The sequence below is a fragment of the Panthera pardus genome, unplaced genomic scaffold (assembly GCF_024362965.1).
Source record: "Panthera pardus isolate Hobbes unplaced genomic scaffold, ASM2436296v1 HiC_scaffold_21, whole genome shotgun sequence".
In the NCBI taxonomy this organism is placed as follows: Eukaryota; Metazoa; Chordata; class Mammalia; order Carnivora; family Felidae; genus Panthera; species Panthera pardus.
In genome coordinates, this window is record NW_026526777.1 from 14613510 (window position 1) to 14635116 (window position 21607).

At 41.7% G+C, this 21607-nt stretch overlaps 1 protein-coding gene across 17 annotated transcripts in view; it reads left to right on the forward strand.

Annotated features, from left to right (window-relative positions):
• ESRRG (estrogen related receptor gamma) overlaps window positions 1-21607 on the forward strand; it is a 625497-nt gene that overhangs the window by 45334 nt on the left and 558556 nt on the right. For 5 of the 17 annotated variants that reach the window (XM_053908972.1, XM_019465631.2, XM_019465624.2 and 2 more), the window contains exon 1: window positions 69-215. The exons of 9 other annotated variants lie outside the window; for them this stretch is intronic. The gene's annotated coding sequence lies outside the window, so the exon portion shown is untranslated. Of the gene's footprint in view, window positions 1-68; window positions 216-502; window positions 598-10601; window positions 11047-12256; window positions 12335-21607 lie in introns of those variants that run through there. 3 more of the 17 variants (XM_019465629.2, XM_019465625.2, XM_053908971.1) reach the window with 3 other exon arrangements.

Consider the following 21607-nt stretch of genomic DNA (forward strand, 5'->3'; position numbering starts at 1 on the left):
GAGCGGGTGGCCGTGCCCTTGCCACCGGCGGGCCGGCCAGCACCCCCTCGCCTGCTGAGGTCGCGGGAGCCCAGTTAAAGGAGGCGTGTGTAAGATGTGCAATGTTCCTGCATGGGGGTTCTGTAGACTTTCGTAGCCGAAGAAACCGGCTTCGGCTTCTTTAAAATCCCCGACGACTCACCTGGTTAAGCTGCTGCAGTTCTGACCCTGCCAAGGTAACTGGTCCAAATCCTTATCATCAACATCTGGAGACAGACATTGGCATCTGGGGCATTCTTGATTTGCAGTCCTGGTGGAAATCGCTATTGCTACCTCCTTCCCCCTTCACTTGTTTAGAGTCTCTTGGAAAAAAAAAAAAAAAAGCAACCCCTCCCTCAATAACACAACCATAAGTACCGTCCATCTCTTGTAGACCTGCCTTGCCATGACTGCAAAACTGTCAGCGTGTGTGTGCCGGAGACACAGATGAATTCTAATGTCAGTGAGATCTGTTCTTTAAACACCTCTCCCATCCCCCTCCCTGGATAGAGACTTCAGGCTTGGGAAAGTGGCAAAGAGTCAGGGCAGAGTTAGGGCACTGGACTGACAGGGGTTGGGGTGAGTCCTCCGGGCTTCTGGTGGGGGAGGGGCGATGGGGAAGGGGTCGTTGGGGGAGAGGGTGGTGTCAGGAGTTGAGGACTGCTGTCGTGAGCTGGAAAATCCTTCTGGTGATTGCTGCTGCCGTGGTCCCGGGTGTCTCTCCTCCTGTCCTCTATGCCTCATTCCCTCCCGGCTCCCCATCCCGGTCACCTTCCCGAGGGAGGCAGTCTCTGAAGTTGCACGGAGGTCACCCGACCATCATTTAAGTATTTCAAACCACCTACCCCCGTTCTCTCCCTCAAGTATGTCAGAAGCGTCTGCAGGATAGAGTCCCCCCCCCCCCCCCCATGTTTGGTGATGGGAGATTCTCAGAGAGAGAAAGACACAGAGGGCAAATCCCCCCTCCTCCCCTTCTCTTCTCCCTTCCGGCAACCTTTTCCTAGCTGCACCCCCCTCCCCCCTTTCAGAATCTTAATGAGCTATTCTGGAAGAGTCCGGAAGGGCCTGGGAGAAACCCCCGCATGCCTCAGTGCTGTGGAATGGTTATGTATGTGTTTATTTATTGTGCTTGCTTCGGTTATGTTGTGAATCGCCACATGGGTCTGCTGAAACTAGGGAGGCACGTTTGCTGTGTTTGTGTTGTAGTGGCAGAGCCAGTGGCTGTGCAAAAAGACACAGGCACACACAGAAAGCACATGATTTTGCTAACCTAAACCAGGGGGCAATGTTGAAAATAGCACCTTTTCTCTCTGTCTCTCTTTACAAAAAAAATTAACAAAAAAGAAAAAGGAAAAAAGGAGAAGAAGAAGAAAGGAAAAGGAGAAATTCTCAGCATGTGAGTTGAGAGAAGCTGTTAGGTCCACACATGACCTCCTACTACTTTCAAAACACTACTGCTTAATACTTTAAGTCAGGATCAAGAGACATGCGGATGTTTTGAAGTGTTTCAGAGCGGCTGAATGACTTGGTCTAGTTTTGAAGAAAAACTCTCCTTTGTTTCTCACGCTGCCCAAAGACCAAATAGGGGAGTGTGTTTGGAACATGCCCAAATTCAGAAGCAGCAGGCAAGAGAAAAGAGGAAGAAAAGTCCTCAAGGGGAAGGCAGGGAACGGGGTTGGGGAACAGTGGCAGGGCTCTTTTTTCCTTTTCCCTGTCCAGTAGATTTGATGTTATCAAAATGAGTTAGCCAGCCTAAGAAACAGTCCTGTCATGGTGGGAAAGAGAGGGAAATTTAAACAGTTCTCAAATCTGGGCTGAGGAATGGCCGACAGAAGTAAGGTGCATGAAAACGTTGAGGTAGGTTAAGTGACATTGATGGGGGCTTCTTGTCCTACAGACATGAAGAGTCAAGTCTGTCACAAAACAGGCCTAGATGACCTTTCAAACACGTATTGGTGTGTTACCCATGACTGTTACTTTTACTGACACAACTCTCCTAACTCTTTAAACTCATGTTATATAGATGTGTGTATACTGAGAATAGTGTCCGATAGCTGGTAAGACTATGCATTGACTGGGGCGATGAATGTGGATGACAGATGATCTGTTTTCTTTATTGAGTCACAATAGCTTTTAAATCTTTGTGCATGGTGCGTGCTGGAACCTGCTGGTCTTCTTTAACAGGAATTGCAAGGGGAGCAAACACACTTCCTGATGGGTGGTGCTTTAACAGAACAGTGCAGATCGATCCATGAGGGTTCCGTGTGTGTGCCACTCAATTTATTCTGTACCGTTTTTCCAGAAATTAAAAGGTTACCAAGAGACTACCATGTTCCCATCTCCAACTGAGCACCGCTTATTACTGCAACAGTATTTCAATATTAAGTGATCTTCGAGATACTTCGTCTTTCATTTCGAGTTCTGAATTTGAATCAGCGTGAGGACGGCGGTACAGCCAGATAAGATGTAACTAACTCGGCAGACAGCTGAAGGGTGGGGAAAGTGTCGCTGAGAATATCTGGGGCCGTTCTCTGTAACCTTGTTGACAGGGACATTTTGGTTGCAGCTAGAATTTTAGCAAGAGCCTGCCAGTGATAATGGGCTTATGTTTGAAATTGATCCTAAGTGTCTCTTTTTTTCTCCTTCACAGACGTGCCGTGCACACCTTAGCTGAACACTCAAGGCAAAACTTTCCTGATGCCCCATGACATTTTCTAATATAGACAAATCCCTGGATTAGGGTGTCACAGGAAAAGGGGTTATTATGAGGTTCTCCTTTTGTTTACAGATGTGTTGCTACAAGTAGCTTTAGTTCTGTTGGCCTTACAGACTGGTCTATAAAATTAATTTCAGTTAGACATTGACGAGCTCGCTATCCTGGTCAGGTGAATTTATGATATCACGGAGGAATTTTGTGCTTGTTTCCAAATTGTTGGAAAACCGCGGGAACACAAAGATTTTGAGGGAAACGCCAAAAGCCACATTAATGAAGAAAAACAGTGTTGAGATACTTTTGAATAATAGATAGGATATGGAATGGTCAACCACAAGATAAAATTTTTACACGGTGTTTTTATGGCTTTAAATTGGCTGCATTGTAAACTAAGCTTACTACTCTATTAAGTCATTATCCTTTTCAATTATTTAACATTTCTGGCCAACCTATCTTCTGTGGTCTTTATCTGGACACATCAGAAATGATATGTACAGTCGTAATTGCTTGTTGTTAGTGTGGGGACTTTGCCATGGAGCAGGGTTTAATGTTAACTTCTTGGGACAAATGTTACAAAGAATGCACAGAGGAGAAAGAATGTGATGGAAACAGACCGAGCCCTATGCAAATGGAGATAACCACAGCATTGAGATGTACCTGATACAATTTGAGTTATTCTCGCTAAGAAACCTTGACAGTATCTGCCTTCTAGGTACTGTGCATTTGGAAATACTCTATCTCCATTTAAATGCAGATCTTCTGTTTTCTCCAGGGAGCAGTTGGTGAATCTTTCAGTTGAACCACTGGTGTGAGAAAACCAACTGAAAATTTCTCCATGAACAATAGAATCTGTCGTTTTGAAGTAATAATTACCAAGTTTTATAACATTGTGATTTTTAAAAATTCCTTTAAAGTATCTTTATAAAGTCAAAATGATGTACCCGGCCCCAGTGAGAACAAAGAAATTTTGTCTTGTCACTTTGTTGTCGGGTTTATAAAGCTGTGAGATAATTCAACTTTGCAGTTCAGTTTTTAGGTTAACACTGCCATCCCGGTAGAGTAAGTGGGACTGAGGAATCAGGGAGTCATGCAGGGAATTATGAATAAGTTCTACGTGTTCATCACGCTGTCATGCTAGTGGCGGGGTGGGGGGGGGGGGTGAGGTCCTGTAGGAGAGTGTAAGGGCCTTTCTCTGGAATGCTTTTCTTTTGATTATTTTTGAGTCTAATTTATAAGAGTACTTTGTGTCGGAATCAATGATGGTGGTTGGCCAAAAAGGAGAGCCAAAGCCCATGTGCCCCTTGTTTAAGAGATATTGCAGGAAGTAACACAGGCCTTTGACATAGAACGTAGACATATGGACTGATGGTTTTAGATGTTCAGATTCAGGTAGCTGGAGAGGCCTTTGCAAATCTTTAAATAAAAATTCCTGAAGTGCACAGTGTGATAATGTTAACTCTCTGTGTGTCTTGATCACAAAGCTAGGGAAGTTTTCTTTTTCTTGGAGATTAGATATCATTCATTTACTCAACCCTGATGATTTCGAGTTGTGAAAGCCCCCTAGCTCCATAGCTTACCTCCTCCATTTTATTGGGTATAAAGCTCACCTCCCATATTCCCTCTGACACGTACACCTTATACACGTATTTAATAGTGTGTATTTATGCCATTACATACAGTATAAAACCTGTAGTTGTGAAGAAGAATCATCAATAGTTTTTTTTTACATTTTTTTAATGTTTATTTATTTTTGAGAGACAGAGAGACAGAGTGCAAGTATGAGGGCGGGGGGAGGGTGGAGAGAGAGAGAGAGAGAGAGAGAGACAGAATCCAAAGCAGCTCCAGGCTCTGAGCTGTCATCCCAGAGCCTGATGCAGGGCTTGAACCCACGAACTGCGAGATCATGACCTGACCTGAAGTCAGACCCTTAACCGACTGAGCCGCTCAGGTGCCCTATCAGTAGTTTTAAATCAGGCCTTTGCTTATATTTCTGTTACGAAGGATACTTTGTTGATTTAAACAAGGGAATGATCATACTTACCGTACAAAAAAGGTTGAATGTCTTTGGAATCTCTGTGATAAAGTGCAGGACACTAGAGATCCAAAGATATCTTATTTACTTATGGACGCTTATGGCTGTTTCCGATGGCACACACGCTGAAATAAATAACCCTGGATGGGACTCTAGGAAGGGTGCTAATTAATAAATGTGCTTGTTTTACTTCCCTTGCACAAATTATTTTAACTGGGCAAATATGCGTATCTGGCACAGTCATGTGTCATTGTTTTGAAGATTCAGATTCAGGATGTTAACGTTGTATGAAGCATAGCAAAACTTTCATATTCTGATTCTGATAGATACTTCTGCAGTAGAATAAGCAGTGTTTCCAGATATCTGTGTTACCAGAGTGGCCCGCTTAAATTCAACCTCACTCTAAGATATATTGGGTTAATAAGGCTGAGTTTATGACCAGTATAATTTATGTTCACAAATACCTGTTTTTATTAGCACAATTATAGATTGTTAAGCAAATTTCCATATATGTTAAATATTAAGAACAAGAATACCATTTGTACAGTGAGTTACAGTATATAACCATACATTATCCTCAAGCTGCTCTTTGGAAGAATATTTATTGCACTTTCTTAAGAAGGCAATCAGTTTTTACAATATAAACATTATAAGAAAATAGATCCTTTTATCAGAGTTTCTTCCCTCCTTCCGTGCTTCCTTTCCTCTTTTCTTCCTTTTCTCCCTTCCTCTTTTCTCTTTCCTCTCTTAATGGGGAAAAATCTAATGACTTTTTTTTTTTTGGTAGGGCGTGCACAATTGTTTATCACACATTTCTATTAAAAAAGGAGCTTTAACAAGCAATCCAACATGATTTTTGGAATATATCTTCTGTCTACCAGTGTTCTTGAGGAAAACGTAAGGTTGCAGAAATCATTTCATGCCCTGTATGTTTTCAGACATAAATCAGGAAAATTGTTAGCGGGTTATAGCTCTTCTTAGAGACTGTGGCTATAGTAAACACAGGCTATATATTTTTCCAAGTTATTATGTGTGGAGAGAAATCCAAAGTTGGCTATTTAGATGAATAGTTTAATTCAGTGATTAGAAATTCATTTTCTATTTACTATGAACATTTATTTTCCAAAGGTTGTAGAAACGGGACATAATACCTGATGATCCTTTGGACCAGACATCCTCACAGCTAGACATTTGCTTTCTTTCGCTAATGTGTATATGCCTGAACATCGATCTTCAGCTAAGGATCGGTTGAAATGGTCCTGAGCATAGTTTCTAGTATGATCTGGTTATCTTCTTTATCCAAGACCAGTGAACTCTTGTTCTTCATTTCCAAATGAAGGGGTTTGACTTGATGGTCTCCACCTTACTTCGTTTCTGTGATTCTGCATTAAGTGATTGATTAGTAATGAATCAACCAATTAATTATACTCCTGTTTATTTCCATTCGATAAAACTAATTATTTACTGAAGTCTGGCCTTTGCCATGACCAGAAAAATTAGCAGGTAGAGTAGGAAAGGAGCTCAGGTGCAGTGGTTTGAAATGAAAACCTCACAAAATTTGGACACTCGGGTTTACATAAAAACTTTTCATTTGTAGATCAATTCTTGGCTGTTCAAAACTCACTTTTTTCCCCTACATAAAACAATCTTAAATGCTGACTACTTTCCTAGGCTAGACTATAAAAGCCTATGTTAACTTATTGGAGTGAAATATTGTATATCAGTGATGAAAAAATATGAAAAAGAGTTCTATTATGATACAAGTGATAAACATAACATAAAGGCAATAAAACTGAATGATAGTTTATCATTTATCTAGACTCTGGAGGGTTGATGTTTAAGAGAAACACACATATAACTGGAAGTTAAGAAGATAGATGGAAACTATTGCAGAGTGCGTGAAAGGGATTTTTAGAAACTTTCAGGGTTTTTAGAGGCTGCTTGCGAAGTATATGGCTTTTCTTTCCCTTGGAAGAGTGTGGCATTAGCACTCTTTCTAAGTTTATCACCTGTGATAAGATTTGTTTTTTGACACCCAAATGCACTGAAAGGCAGGAGAGTGAAGAAAAATGGAGAGAAAAATTATTCTCTGAAGTAATTGGCCAAGAAGTGGGAGAAGTGAAGATGGAAGGCATATGAAGGTAGAAGAGAGAGGCAGTGTGTGTGTGTGTGTGTGTGTGTAAGTCTGGTCTGCATTTAATTGTTCATTGGATGAGAAACCACAAGGAAAAAGGGGGAAACTAATGTATGCACATTCTTCCTGAAGGGAAAGTACAGGATGTTAGTTGTGTGGGAAAACTTACAAATTAGAGCATCCATTTTAACATTTTTCTGGGTCATTTATTGCCTGTATGGTCTTGTGAAATCATTAAATTCTCTGAATTTGTCCTGCCTTTAAAAAGGTAAATAATAAAAATATCTGTCTACAAGTTGGCTGTGAGAGTTGAGTGAGACTCATGGGTATAAAAGCTCTTGAAAACTATATTTAGTTTTATGGGGGCGCCTGGGTGGTTGAGCGTCTGGCTCTTGACTTCGGCTCAGGTTATGATTTTGTGGTTCCTGAGTTTGAGCCCCACATCAGGCCCTGCGCTGACAGTGTGGAGCCTTCTTGGGATTCTCTCTCTCTCCCTCTGTCTCTGCCCCTCCCCTGCTCATTCTCTCTCTCTCTCTCTCTCTCTCTCTCTCTCTCTCTCTCTCTCTCAAGATAAAAATGAATAAACATTTAAAAAAAAAAAAACCCTATATTTAGTTTTACACAGTGAGGAAAAGTCATTGGGTCAGCCCAGGTTTGACAGAGTCCTAGGCCAATTTTTGGCTCCAGGGTGGTCTTTAGTAGGCATATTTCTTGCTCACTGTACTCTTGAACTGTGGTAGGTATTTTTCGTATTACTGTTATTTAGGGAGGAAGCAGGAAATAGTACGCAGCTGGGCAGTTGAACGTGGCAAGTCTGATATTTTAACATATACAATGTCAGTACCTAGGGAGCATATTTACTTTCTCTTGCTGATGGCCACAGCTTGTCTAGAAAAATGAATGACTCTGGAAACAGAAAGAGAACATTCAAAAATTGTTTTCCTTGTCTCAAACACAGCCCGTCATTTGCACTTCTCCCATTATGTTGATAATAATCTGAATTTCCTGGATTTTGTTAAGGCTGAAGGAATCATTGTTTGGCAGTAAGTACTTGTAAATAATGATATAAATTCCATTAAAAAAAAGATTTCCAGGATACAACAGAACTAATTAACATAATACATGATTTGAACTCCAAGCTCTAGATACTATATAGATGTCTTTCAAAAGTATTTTTATTTTTATGTATGATTCACTGATAAATGTCTAGCCAATTCTTCCATCAGAATTGGACTGTATTTTAAAGCATAAAATGAAGCAGTAGATAGACATTGATTCAAGGAATTTGGGCTGTTGGTATAGGTACTATACTAAAAAAAAACAGATCCAACAATTTTCTTGGATTCTACCTGAGACTTGCCCAATGCTCTGCTCTGATTCACAAGATAATGACCAATGGAATTCTACACTTTGTGATCTGTTAACCTAGAAACTGAAGTGAACCTAGAAATCAGAACGTCTTGGGATCAAGTTTGAAATTAACAGTAAATAATTGCTTTTATGAAAATTCAATGCACAGAATATATATGAAGAGAGAGATCTTTGGGTGGTTTAATTATGAGGCAATGTTGAAAACTTTGGCATGTATATAATTATTCGGAAATAATTGAAAACATAGATGGCTTGAGTCCTAGAAGGCCACAAGTAACCTCTAAATCATTATTTTCTGGGGATTTCTATCTTTCTGTGACGTTGATTAGAGATAGTAAAGTGGACTCAGCTTGAGTTTCTTTTAAATATAGGAAAATTTGGGGGCATCTGGCTGACTCGGTCGATTAGGCGTCCAACTTCGGTTCAGGTCGTGATCTCACGGTCCATGAGTTCAAGCCCCACGTTAGGCTCTGTGCCGACAGTGCGGAGCCTGAAACCTGTTTCAGATTCTGTGTCTCCCTCTCTCTCTGCCCCTCCCCCACTCGCACTCTGTCTCTCAAAAATAAATAAACATTAAAAAAAGTAAATCTAGGAAAAAATTTAAATACATAGTATGCTTAGTATCATGGTACATCCGTTGGAGAATACAAGGTAATTTTAAGGTATAGTCTGTCCATGTAGACCTTTAGGGAAGTACAATATATATGCATGAAATAGTACAATAAGGATAAGGGTATAATACAGAAGTATGAAAACAAATGAATGCTCTGTGGCAAATTCATATACATACTCTGAAGAGTACGCAACAGAGTCGGAGCTTGGGCTGCCTTTCAGGCTGCCATTTCCCAGCTGTGTGACCCTCACTCCTTTAAGCTGTGGTTTTCCCATTTGCAAATTGGGTATAGCTTCATCTGCCTCCTGAGACTGCTATGAGGACCAAATGAGAAAGGTATTTGAAAATGTTTTTCTGCTTTGTGGTAGAGACGATGCAAACTACAGGAAGGATGGAAGAAAGAGGGAGCGCTTGTAGACTGCCCTAGAGAATAGGGACCATGTCTCAGTTGACTTTGCGGCTCCCCCCCCCCCCCCCCCCGCAGTGTGTGGCAGTGTGCTTGTCTCCCAGAGGAGGCTCAGTAAATGTTTGTAAATGCATGCATGCGAGGCATTGTAGTGAGCCCTTGACCTGTGTTATCTTCACAGTAATCTCCTCCGGTAGCTATACTGTTGCCATTTCATAGATGAGGAAACGTTCAGAGATTTTAGGTAACTCTCAGCCTCATGCAGGTAGGAAGTAGCAGGGTCAGGATAAGGAGCTAAATCTACCCGGCACCAGAGCCCAGATTCTTTTATTACATTATGTGGGCTCTCAAATGTCAGGGCAATATTATTTTTGAACAACAGCGTGGCCAAAATGAATAGCAAAGGCCTTGGATAATTCACCAGTTGCCCAGGCAGCTCCTGGACTGGCTTTCAGATAAGTAGGAGAGCATTTCCCTATGCCTCCTGACACATTTAATGTGGCCTTTTGTTAAACTGTCAGTTCTGATTTCTGCCCTTTGAAGTAAAACGCACAATAGAGAGAAAATACCATGTCATATACCACAGCCTAGACTTGTCATGGGGACAGGAGGGAGAAGAAGGGCAGCAAGCAACACACAGATAACCAAGTGGTTAACCAGTGCCTTGGATTAAGTTTGTTACAGCAACCGGTAGTAAGTCAGTGTCTCTCTCTCCCTCTTCCTCACTCTTTCTGTCTCTTACACCCTCTTGCTTTCACTCTTAGAGTTAGCAAAGTCTAGAATCTCCATTCTTTTCTCTAGGAAGGGTGGTAGAGAAGATAACTCCACTACTGAACAGCAGATTCCATGTCCTTCATCGCTCGCTTCCTCTCAGTGTCCCTATAGCCTCACGACAGAGCCTCACTAGGGGCTTCTACCGAGTGAAGTTTGCAGCCGTGCCCAATTTGTAATGAACGGTCATAAAATGGCCTCCAACAAAACAGTCGTGTTAAAGCTCCAGTCTCTGAAGTGGGAAGCAGAATGCAGAATGAATTACCACCCTACCCTATCCTGTATTTTTCCCCCCTCAGCTTATTTGTGAGGGACATCAGAAGAATGCCACCTGGCCAAGATTAGTAACACACCGTGGATTCGAAGGGTTCTGTAAGAAACAGAAGGAGATGCACTTTAAAACCTGGGATGCATTTAGAAGCCGTTCTGTGACAATACGGTCCACGGTAGGTAGGGACAGCAGAGATAGAGGCTCCGTTGAAGATAAGTCCAGAGAATACCTCACACGGTCGCCAGAGTCCAGTTGGTAACGGTGTTTGGTTTCCCAGGAACTGCGCTAACATACCCGCGATGAAACCCAGCGGGGGGACACTTTTCGTCCCCGACCTGTGGTAAGTCGGCTGGGTTGAATTGTGTGAAGTTGTCAAGGGTTGCTCTCCTCTCCAGAACTCGGCACCAGCTCCGCTGAAATGTGATGCCACTGGTTTTCAGCAAAGGTTCCTTTCTGCAGGGCTGCAAACACAGATCAGCTGCTACTGTGTATACACAACCAGGGAGCAAATCAACCAGCACAGTTAAAGCAGCCTTTTTCACCCTGAGACTTTCCAAGATCTCTTCTTCACGCAGGAAGTTTCCTTCTCTGTTGTCAGATTTAGCACTGTTCTCTTGTCATCAGATCCGAGCTAGGCTCCCTGCTGCACAGTAGAGAGGCTTCCTTAAGACATTTGTCCTTGAAACTGCACCAAACTCTTGGAAGAACCCAGAACGTGTAAGTATGTATGATTTAGGCAGCAATAGCACAGGGCAAAGCTGCAATCAACCATTATACAATATCCGATTAGCAGTGCAGGAGGGATTTTTCCGACGTTGTGTTACGTTCATTTTCAATTCGTTCTGAGGAAACAAATCAATTCTAGCTTCTGATACAGTGACTTTGCAGTAGATGGGGTTGTAATATGTTAGCTTTAACTATTTGCTGTTCTCATTTAGCATTTAGATGTTACTTGTGGGACAATTACTGTGGGCATTAAACTATAAAACTTCTAAATTTTTATTAGCAATGATAATTGTTGGTCATGTCCATCTCGAGAAACAAGTTTGCTGTGGGGAATGTTTTTAAAGAATTAACCACGTAAATTCACAGACGATAGAATGAATTTGTATCGTTCTTGCTCTCAGTAAAACATATTAGTTTGCAGTTCTAATTTACTCGTAAAGAGCATTCCACCGAGGTTTTTGTCTTAATTGAATCCTACCCAGTGCTGTCTGTTTGGTATTTTACTGTCTTGCATGTATGTGTTTAAGTTACTTTGCTGGGATTGCAGCCGTGGTTAAACCTGTATTTGGGTGTTCTTTAGATCCTAAGAGCATTCACCTGAAATAAATGCTCACAAAATTTTGAGGGGGTGCAGGACTTGTTTTAAAGGGGGGTCGTATTACCCTTGAAAGATTTTTAGATGCACAACGTGAACGGCTGTCAGATGTAGACCACAGACTGAATACTCTGAGACTCTAAGTGAAATCTTAGCTTGTCCACTTTCGTCACTCCAACCAATAAAAGCCCGTGCCCCCTTTCTATCAATTTTTAATATGCGCCAATACTTATGTTTATAAGATTAATTTCTCTCAGATTAGTCTGATTGATAGCTGGATTGTGGTTTCTTAAGAGCTTGCTCCCTGAAAGCCACAGCAGAACTGCATGCCATTTAACTAGTGAATGTAAAAACGGGTAACCATGGATTCGGCCACCACTAACTGCCAGTGCAATGACTTGTTGTAAACAATACAAATGAGCCAGGAGAGCAGAGGCAACCAGACATGAAATGATTTTAATAGAAATTACGGTAAAAGGTCATGTGATGTGGTATCTGCTTCTGTTCAGTTTTAAAGGGAAAGTCTTTCTTTTCTCCCCACCACCCCCCCACCCCCACACACCTCTTTCCAATCAACCCAAGTAGATGTCTTCACAAACTTGGCAGGTCCCACGCTCTGCTTCCATGGAGGAGGGTGGCCAGTGCAGTCCCGAGCACAGTGTGGTGACTTATGGATTTTCACTGGTAAGTACCTTTATTTTAGAAACAAAAAAGGAAATCTGTGTATGCCAGGTCTCCCTTCGTGGAAGGTCATGCTAATTGTGTGCTAGGAGTCCTCAAGCTTTGATGTAAGAGGAATAGGTCATTTTGTTCCTTAGCTTTTCTGTGATACAGTTGTCTTTTGTCTCCCTGCCCAAGTCTCTAGATTATTTTCTAACCTCGATCTTTCTGAAAACTGTTATTTGCTTCAGAAGCAACTTCTGCAGTATGGTAATGAGCACATGCAGATCCCGGGAGCTGTACTGTGCCTAACTTCAGGGATCTCATCCACTCGCAGACCTTGGCCGGGCTCGACAAGGACCAAGTTGAACAATACCGTTTGCATTTCTCTGCTAGAGATGGTTTCTGTATGTGAAAATTAGTATATTCATAGACTTGCCTCCCACCAAGAAATACTAACAACTTGTACCTGGGTTAAGTGTTAACCTCGTGGCTCATCCGCTGTGCCGATAGCAGCTATGCTTATTAAAAGAAAATGAAAGACGAAACTCTAGCCATGAAAGCCGGGGGAGGAGGGGGAGCCTTAGAAGCCAGATTTGGAGGGCAGACCAGTGTGTAGGAACGAAGGGGCTCAGTCGCTGTGTTGGAGATTCACGGGCACCCACAGGCACTTTAAGCAAAAGACTTGTCTCTAGGTGTGTCGAGTCTCAAGGTGAAACAGACCTGAACTGGTCTCTGGAGCTACACCTCCTGCCACACGCAGGTGGTACACACAATCGTCTCCTCCCAGAATAAAAGACAATGCTGTGTTTATATGTTACCTCCTTTTCACATACGGATACTTCTGAATAGATGCATAATGGCACATGTACAGATGTCATACGGAGCAATGGAAGTTCAGGTGCTGGTTTGTCTATTACTGCCTCCACTTTGATAGCCCAGTCCACGCGTGAAAAAGCCCTGGTGTGTAATTTAGAGTCTCAGGAGGATGTAAGAGCATCAGCCCCTCTATATACGCTAAAGAGTTTTATCTAGTGAACTGGAGGTTTCTTTAAACCTGTGTTAACATAATGCTTATATTTAAGCTTTATTTAAAAAAAATTAAGCTTTTTAAGACATTGGAATGGCTCACTGCATGCTTAGACTGAAGAATTCTTCAGAATGTCATGGTTAGCTGTGACCTCACGGTTTACTATTCTAATACTAGCTTTGCTTATCAAAAATAAATGAAAGAAGAGATTCTAGTATTTCATGCTGAGGGTAAAGGGTGCAATTTCAAAGCAGATGTAGAAACCACAAATAGGGTTTTGGGTAAATTATAATTAAAAATACATTGTTTTTACTTTTCCTGGCCTTGATTCTCCTAGTCGAAGGATAAGAATAAAGTGGCTAGTGGCAAAATCTTTGGAGTCAGACCTGGGTTGCAGTCTTTTCTCTGGACCTCACTCTGCTTGGGATTTGTTACTTCGTGTGTTTGACCTTCCGTACCCTCATCTGTAGACTGAAGATAGTAATACACAGCAGTGGGTGAAGGAAAAGGTTAAAGAAGATCCTATCACATCTGGCACATAGTAAGTGTCCAATAAGCTGTTGCTAGTTTCCTTATTTTTTTTTTAATTGAGGAAATGTATGCCTAAATAGAATCCTGCTATTAGTGTTGGGCCAGAGAAAGACGGTATTAACACCCTAAGTTGGTCTTTCTCTACAATTGTGCGCTACATTAAGTTGTCATCACTTGGGACATGGTGATTCAGTTTGTAGCACAGTGTAGTCTTTTAGATAACATTTACTAAAAGCTGAAAGTAGTATTTTATTACTGCGTTTTTTTTTTCATTTCTGTGCAAATTATTCAAGACAATTATTTTTTTTAATTTAAGATTTCTGATGCTTTGGGTATTGAGGCAACATGCACATTTTGTCTATGATCCTGTTGCTAGAGCTGAGAGCAGAAGGACACTTAAAGGTATAAGAGACTCATAATTACATCAATCCTAAAAGCTTAAAACTAGTGGCAGATAATTATATGCACTAAAGAGCAGTAATAATTAACAGGCTAGCAAACATGGAGGTTATGTGCTACCAAGGAGACATTTCTTGAGAGGACTGTGTGCACGTTCACTGTGTCCTTTGACCTTCCTGAAACCTAAGCACCTGCTTCTCTCTTTCCTCCTTCTCTCCTTTCCTTTCTTTCCTCCTTCCCCCTTCCCTCCTTCTATTTCCTCCCTCTTTCTTTCCCTTCCTTCCCTTCCTCCTTCCCTCCTTCTATCCCTCCCTCTCTCCTCTCTCTTTCCCTCCTTCTTCCTTCCTTCCTTCCTTCCTTCCTTCCTTCCTTCCTTCCTTCCTTCCTGTTATCTCTTATATATTATCTCAACTATATAGTATTTTATTGTTCTTTGTGGACCATCAACGTTCAAGGAAGAGAAAAAAGAACAGGAGACCCATGGTCCTTTCATGCTAACTCTGATTTTATAAATGGAAAGTTTAAGAGGAGTCAGAAAAATCTGTTTTTCTTCCTCCTGCTATTGAACTGGAGAGGCACATCTGAGGTGACCTGCAGACCCCAGGGAAGCCTTGCTCAGTAACTGTTTGTTGATTCATTGATTAAACGGCCTGGAGAGAAGGGACATCAAGCACGGAGATTCCCTTAGTACTGAAAGCTTTGAAACCCCAAGCTGCAGTGTGCAGTAGATGGCTTCTCGGTGACCTTCCAACAACTAATCTCGTTTAAGAACTGAATCAAAGCGGTTAAGGGATTTTGTCAGATGGATTTTGCCTACAGTTGGGTTTTTGGCAGTTGTGTGTAGAAGGCGATACATTCTTCACAAGGATATGAAATTTTTTTTCAGAAAGGAATGAAGACAAGGTGCCAGCAGAGATCTCTGGAGGGGGACTCTTGTTTATCTGTGGTACCATTCAGGCAGGGACAGCTGCAAGGTGGACGACTTTCTCACACTCCCCAGCCAACCTTCGCCTTTGCCTTCGCCGCCCTGGTCTGATATTCTGGTCAACAAGCTCACTTAGGCAGTGGGCCCCTCTCTGTAATCTTCTCTTCCAAGGGCAGAGAAAAAGCTTGTGATCAGAACTGATATATGAGTGGCAGCGGGTATCTTCTGTCTGTTTCTAGGGACATCATAGAGTGTGGAAGTTAGAGCTGGAAACTCTTTATATTAAGGGGTAAACAACTTGCTGAAAGTCACACAACTTAGGAGTTGTAAAAACAGAGCTAGAACTTGGGGTTTCTGATGCCCAAGCTAGTGTTCTTTGGGGGCTCCTGCCAAAAGAGAGAGCTTACATTATAGTGGAAAAAAAATCTAGCTTAGGAAATGATGAAACTCTCCTAAAGGGATGGCTCAAAAGAGTAACATGGGTCTGGTTCTACTCCTGAAGCCATAATGTAGAAACCCTGTGATCTTCAGGAAGGACATTTAACCATTCCGAGCTGTGGTTTCCTTCGTTGTAAAACTGGGATTAAAATAACTCTAATGCTTGTATTTTAGGTTGTGTTCAGGATTAAGTAAGATTACATATGTAAAGTGTCTTGTCCGATGCTTGACACAAGGTAGATGTCAGCGAACGTTATAGCCATTCCTCTTTCCTTTCCAAGGTCAGTGGTGGCGTCATCAGTGGTAGAATCATGGGAACGGCTTTATGTCTGCATCTGGAATGGTGTAGCTCAGTGGTTTTCAACATTTTCTTCTACTGCACACATTCAGAAAACATACGTGAAGAATGGCCGCGTGCCTGTCAGATAGTGATCAATAAGTAATATTATCACGGGAGTGATGATAACGGTGGTGGTGGTGACGACAAGGATGCCGATGTTGATAGGTGATGTGCACGTACCACAGATGAGCCCAGGGCATAAGCAGCTTCCAAAGCTTTGGCTTGGATTGCACTGCTCTCCTTCCTACACTAGAGAGGAAATGCAGATGTGGTGACCAAGACCAGTGAATTTTGTAAATGCAACTACACTCCTTTCCGTTAAAAAGAGAGTAACCAGCAGACTTCTGTACTTTATTCCTGGTAACAAATTACTGGCAAGATACCAGCTGGTCTGGAAGATGCCGTCTTTCCTGGAGGCATGTGATTTTGAAAGATGCTTTACAGCCCGGCTCTGGAACTAGACTACATGGGTTTCAATTTTGGATCAACCACTCACTAGCTGTGATGATCTAAGGAAACGAGGGAACCGCTCTTATAAGTCTCTTCTGTTCCCTCACCTTTAGCTGGAATAATAATGGCACCCACTTCCTATGATTGTTGTGAGGATTACATGGGTTAACACGTACAAAGCAGTAAGAAAAAGTGTCTGGCACTTTTTAGAGATTTCCATCTCCAAGCTGTTTCATGGGTAGTATCCCATTCTTTCCCCAAATTACCATTATTAATGTTATCCTTGGTGTCGTTAATGCATAGAACTGATTTTTTAGTTGTAACATAATAGAAGCTGCTCTTTATTGTGCACTCACCATTTAACCAGGGATTATGCCATTTGTTTTACATGGCATCTTAATTGATCTAATTCCCCCATTATTCTTATGAGATAGTGTTACCCCCATCTTATAAATGAGAAAATTGAACCTCCAAGAGGGGATAGAACTTACCTGGCTCGTGAGTGACAGAGCCAAGCCTCCAATGTATAATCTTCCCTATGTCTCTTCTTCACATTGCCTCATTAAGTTGGAGACAATTTTCAGAGGTGGTGGGAACGGTGTATTTTCTGGAATGAAAGAGAGACCCAAGAATCATGAAATGGATTTACTCTAGCACATTTAAAAGACTCAAACCAGAAACAGAGAAGATGGTGATAATAAAAAGCAACTTAATTTAGTTATTCAATAAAAAAATCTAGAAATATAACTTAATTCTATCTTTTGGACAGGAAAATCCGAAAGACAGAGGTGGAAAAGGATAAAGGATAATGAGGAAGAGTAAGACAAGGTAGAGAGACAGAGACAGAAGCAGAATCAGAGAGACAGAGAGAGAGAGAGAGAGAGGGAACAAGGCAGAAGCATGATTAGATGCCTCTCATTTAGCACACAAGCAGTTCTGGAGGTAGATGGTCTAGGATCATCACCCTAATTCTAGACATTATTTTTTCCAAGACAACAAAACTGAAAATAATGGTTTTGAGATTTACATTATGGTATTGTACCTTTAAATGAAGTGTACTTTTCTACTTCATCATGCTACCTTTGGAGACAGAGAGATTCATACCAAGATATAGACACATGGGAAGAAAGAATTATGGGTACATCGACATAGGGACAAATAATGTAGAACCATCTTTTGGCTTTTTCAGATGTTAACTCTGAAGATGTTCTATTTTTAAATTTATTTTTGAGAGAGAGCACATGCACATGGGAGATGGGCAGAGAGAGAGGGAGAGAGAGACTCCCAAGCTGTTTTCGTGAGCAGAGCCCACTGTGGGGCTCAGTCTCACAGACTGTGAGATCCTGACCTGATCCAAAATCAAGAGTCAGTCGCTTAACTGACTGAGCCACCTAGGTGTCCCAACACTGATGATTTTCTAAAGTCGTGTTGTGCTTTTGCAACTGTAGGCTTAAGTTGAATTAATCTATATGTAGGAGACTTGGTGTTTAGTAATATTTAATGCTTTTTATTTAAAAGTAGTTTTTACTTGTTATTGAATTGATTTTCAAAAAAAATCTTATGACTTAAGTAAGTCACATTTTCTTCCCAATTTTACAGATGAAGAAATTGTGTTTTGCAGAGATTAAATGATCTTCCTAAAATCATGGCAACTTATAGCAGATATGAAGGTCATTCTCTGGTTTTGAGCCTCCAGAAAAAGATTTTTCCCTTTCCTGTGATGATCTCTTTCAATTGGTATGGTTATCACTTAACCAACTTCTAAGAACTTGGGGACACACGGAGAGAGGAGGGTCACACTTGTGTGCATAATGAGGGCCTGTCTGGGAAATGGAAAGAGAGGGCCCTTTTATTCAGGTTTTGCTATTGCCTTGCAGTCTGGAATACCATCATCCGATCTTTAAGGAATGGTGTAAGGGCTGTGGTTTACAACATTCCCCGCTCCCCCTCCCAGGTTCCAGGCTGTGCACTGGAGAGAATCCTGTGCCTTCTTGTGCTTCAGCCTCCTGGGGTCCACCAGCCGCTATGGTGTCTTCCCCAGACAGTAGCCTGCTGCTCCCACATTATGTCCGACTGGCATTCTGTTTGTAGAGCAGATGGAGTCCCCTTCCGAGAGGTACTTCCCACTCTGCATGCTTGTCTTGAGGGTGTGGGTTTGGGTAAGTATAGGGGACCAGGAAAAGAGGGAGGTACCAAACTGTTGTGTGAGGAATGCTGAGATGTCGTCCAAGGAAAGAGAAGCAGAAATCCTTGTAATTTCCAAGGTTGATGTCAAGCCAGCCCACCTTCTTAAATCAGTTTAAGCAAAATCTCTGAGGTTAGGCCAGGAGGCAAAGGCCCCAGGGTCCTTCTTGGGGAGGGGGAGAAGGTACCTTCCCAATTACCCTTTTTCAGTGTTAAAATGGTAGAAGTGGAGAGGAGGAATTGAAAGGGAGTAAAGGTGGCTTTCCATCTTTTCCTTTAGAAGGTCGTGGAACCACATGGCCAGTTTTGAATGAAGACGCCTGAGAGTAATTGTGCTTGTTGATGAATCATTTTCTTCTGACTGTGTTCACTGAAATCCCATGCAAAATGACTCCCTTCCACAATTTCTCTACATTTAAGTACTTCTTCTAATAATACATGATATTTGTGCAGTGAAAGTTTATGAAGTCACAAATTATCGTCTGCCTTTTACAGCTGAGTTAACTTAGCGAGATTAAGTGGCTTGTTCAGGGTAACAGTTTGGTAGAAAGAGAGAAGACTAGAAACTGAGCCTTCTGACATCCATGTCTGGACTGATTCCACCTCTCAGAGATTCCAGTCTTGTGAGAGGGATGGTGCAGGGTGGGACTAAAGATGAGTGTAAAGAAAGTTAGGAAGGGGAAGAACACCCTGAGAATGTTAGAAGAAATACTTGCAGTGTCTCGTTTTGTGTTGAGTGTGGTATCTATGGCTAACAATGGTGCAAATATCTGATTCTGTCCTCCACTGAGAAATGAGGGAAAGGAGAATTGCCCCCTGGAGGCTCATACCAGAATGCAGAATACCTCTCTCTACCCAGTCGTCAGGCTTGCCTCTCTTTCTTAGGTCAGGCAGTAGAGTGGAAATATACTCTGCCTCTCAGAAGAATGAATTGAGGCAGCTCTAAGTAAGAGACAAATGACCTTGTACATGAAACTTAGCTTTCATGTTTCCCTGTAGTCCCACCCATTTTACTGTGTAGTAGAAGAGTAATCCTTGTCCGTAACATCATCTCAGAAAACCTAAATGGCTATGAGGGTGGACGGTGCAACACTCCTTCTTCAGAGTGATTCACGCCCTTACAAGAAAATTGGGTTGGTCTGATACTTAGTTAAAATATGAGTGTCATTTTTTTTTTCCTTTGGAAGGGAACCTTATAAGTCACATGGATATTAGAAGGTGAAATTAATGTGTGCTCTTTCTCATAGAGCTCTATTTTATTCATATCAAGTAAATAAGATCCTAATACAGCTGCGAGTAGTAAGGTGAACTTCTTGGCTTGGCTTAATTCTAAGACTATGACAGAGACATTAGGTATTTGATAATGGCTCTGAAATCTTCAAGTTGATCTGGCATTAGTCAGCATTTGACCACAGATTCCCGGTAGGAAGTCCATTCAAGCTATTGCTAATGCTTCAAAAGTACTGTATGTGACTGGCAGAGCGGACAAACCAGTGTCATAGACATGTCAGCTTTTTGCCCTCAAGCCATCATTAACGAGAAGCAGCTACCAGCTAATATTTCAACATTACTTTTAGAATGTCAAACTATTAGTCATCGAATAGGCAACAAATATGCTCTGTTAAAAGATGCATACTTAAAAGCACAGTGGGTCTTCGTCTGTCTCAGTGTTGTTTGTACGCTGGAGGTTTACTCTGTCTTTCTCTCCATTGGATTACTTAATCATTTTAATTTTAGTAAAGTTTCACTTTACTACTCCTAGAAATTAGAGGAAAATATTGCCTACATTCATTTGCTATGTTACACAGACCCAGGACACAGCAAAGGTAAAAGATAAAAGATCAATTCTTATGGATCTCCTAGTTCCAAGCTTTTGAGGCTGCATTATAGAAACTTTGTAATTATTGTGGGTAATCTTGCAGAAAATTAAATGTTGAGTTTGCATATGTGAAGAAGTTTGGACTGTTTTGCTCACCATAGCTTGTTAGTGCTTAGCATCTCACTGTCTCTGTCAGGCTGTGGGTCATACTACACCGTTGGTACCGTGCTATTTGTGGCATACGTGAAGTCCTCGGCAGGGGCACAGCATCTTATGTTTGAGGCATACTCTACAGAACTTGTATCTGTAGTTTACTCATCTGTTTCAAAATGCTAGACCAGTGGTTTTCCACTAAGGGCAATTTTGCCCTCACCCAAAGGACATTTGGCAATGATAGAGGACATTTTTGGTTATTACAACTGGGAAGAAGGTGCTATGGGCAGCCTATTGAGTAGAGACCAGGGATGCTGCTGAACATACGACGCATAGGGCAACCCCCCCTCCATAACAAAAATGGAGAATAGTGTTGAGAAGCCTTGTTCTAGATTCTTCCAAAGTTTAAAAGGTAAAGGAGAAAGTAGGTAGCTTAACTATTTTCAGATTTTTAAAATCTTTCTAAAAATATTTATTTACTTTTTGAGAGAGAGAGAGAGCAAGCACACGAGCAGGGGGAGGGGCAGAGAGAGAGAGGGAGACACAGAATCCGAAGCAGGCTCCGGGCTCTGAGCTGCCAGCACAGAGCCCGACGTGGGGCTCCAGCCCACTAACCGTGAGATCATGACCTGAGCTGAGGTCGGACGCTCAACCCTCTGAGCCACCCAGGCATCCCCTATTTTCATATTTTTTAAATGGCTGATTTTTTTTTTATTAGAAGTTTCCCTATGGGATATAGAATAAAGATGAAAAACACAAACATGTCACATATTTGCTTTACAAAATATTTGGGGTGTGATATATGTGTTGTGGCTAATTGAGCTACATATGACAACCACTGATCCAATAATATTAAGAGCCTTGGCTTATAGAGAGCTTACTATGTACCAGACATTGTCCACAGTGTCTGTCCATACAGTAATTCAGTTAATCTTCAAAGAAACTCTGTTGAAGAGGTACCATGACTGTGCCTTTCAGTACTCGGACACTTTAAATACTCGAGTCTGGAGGACTAAGGTGAACTCCTG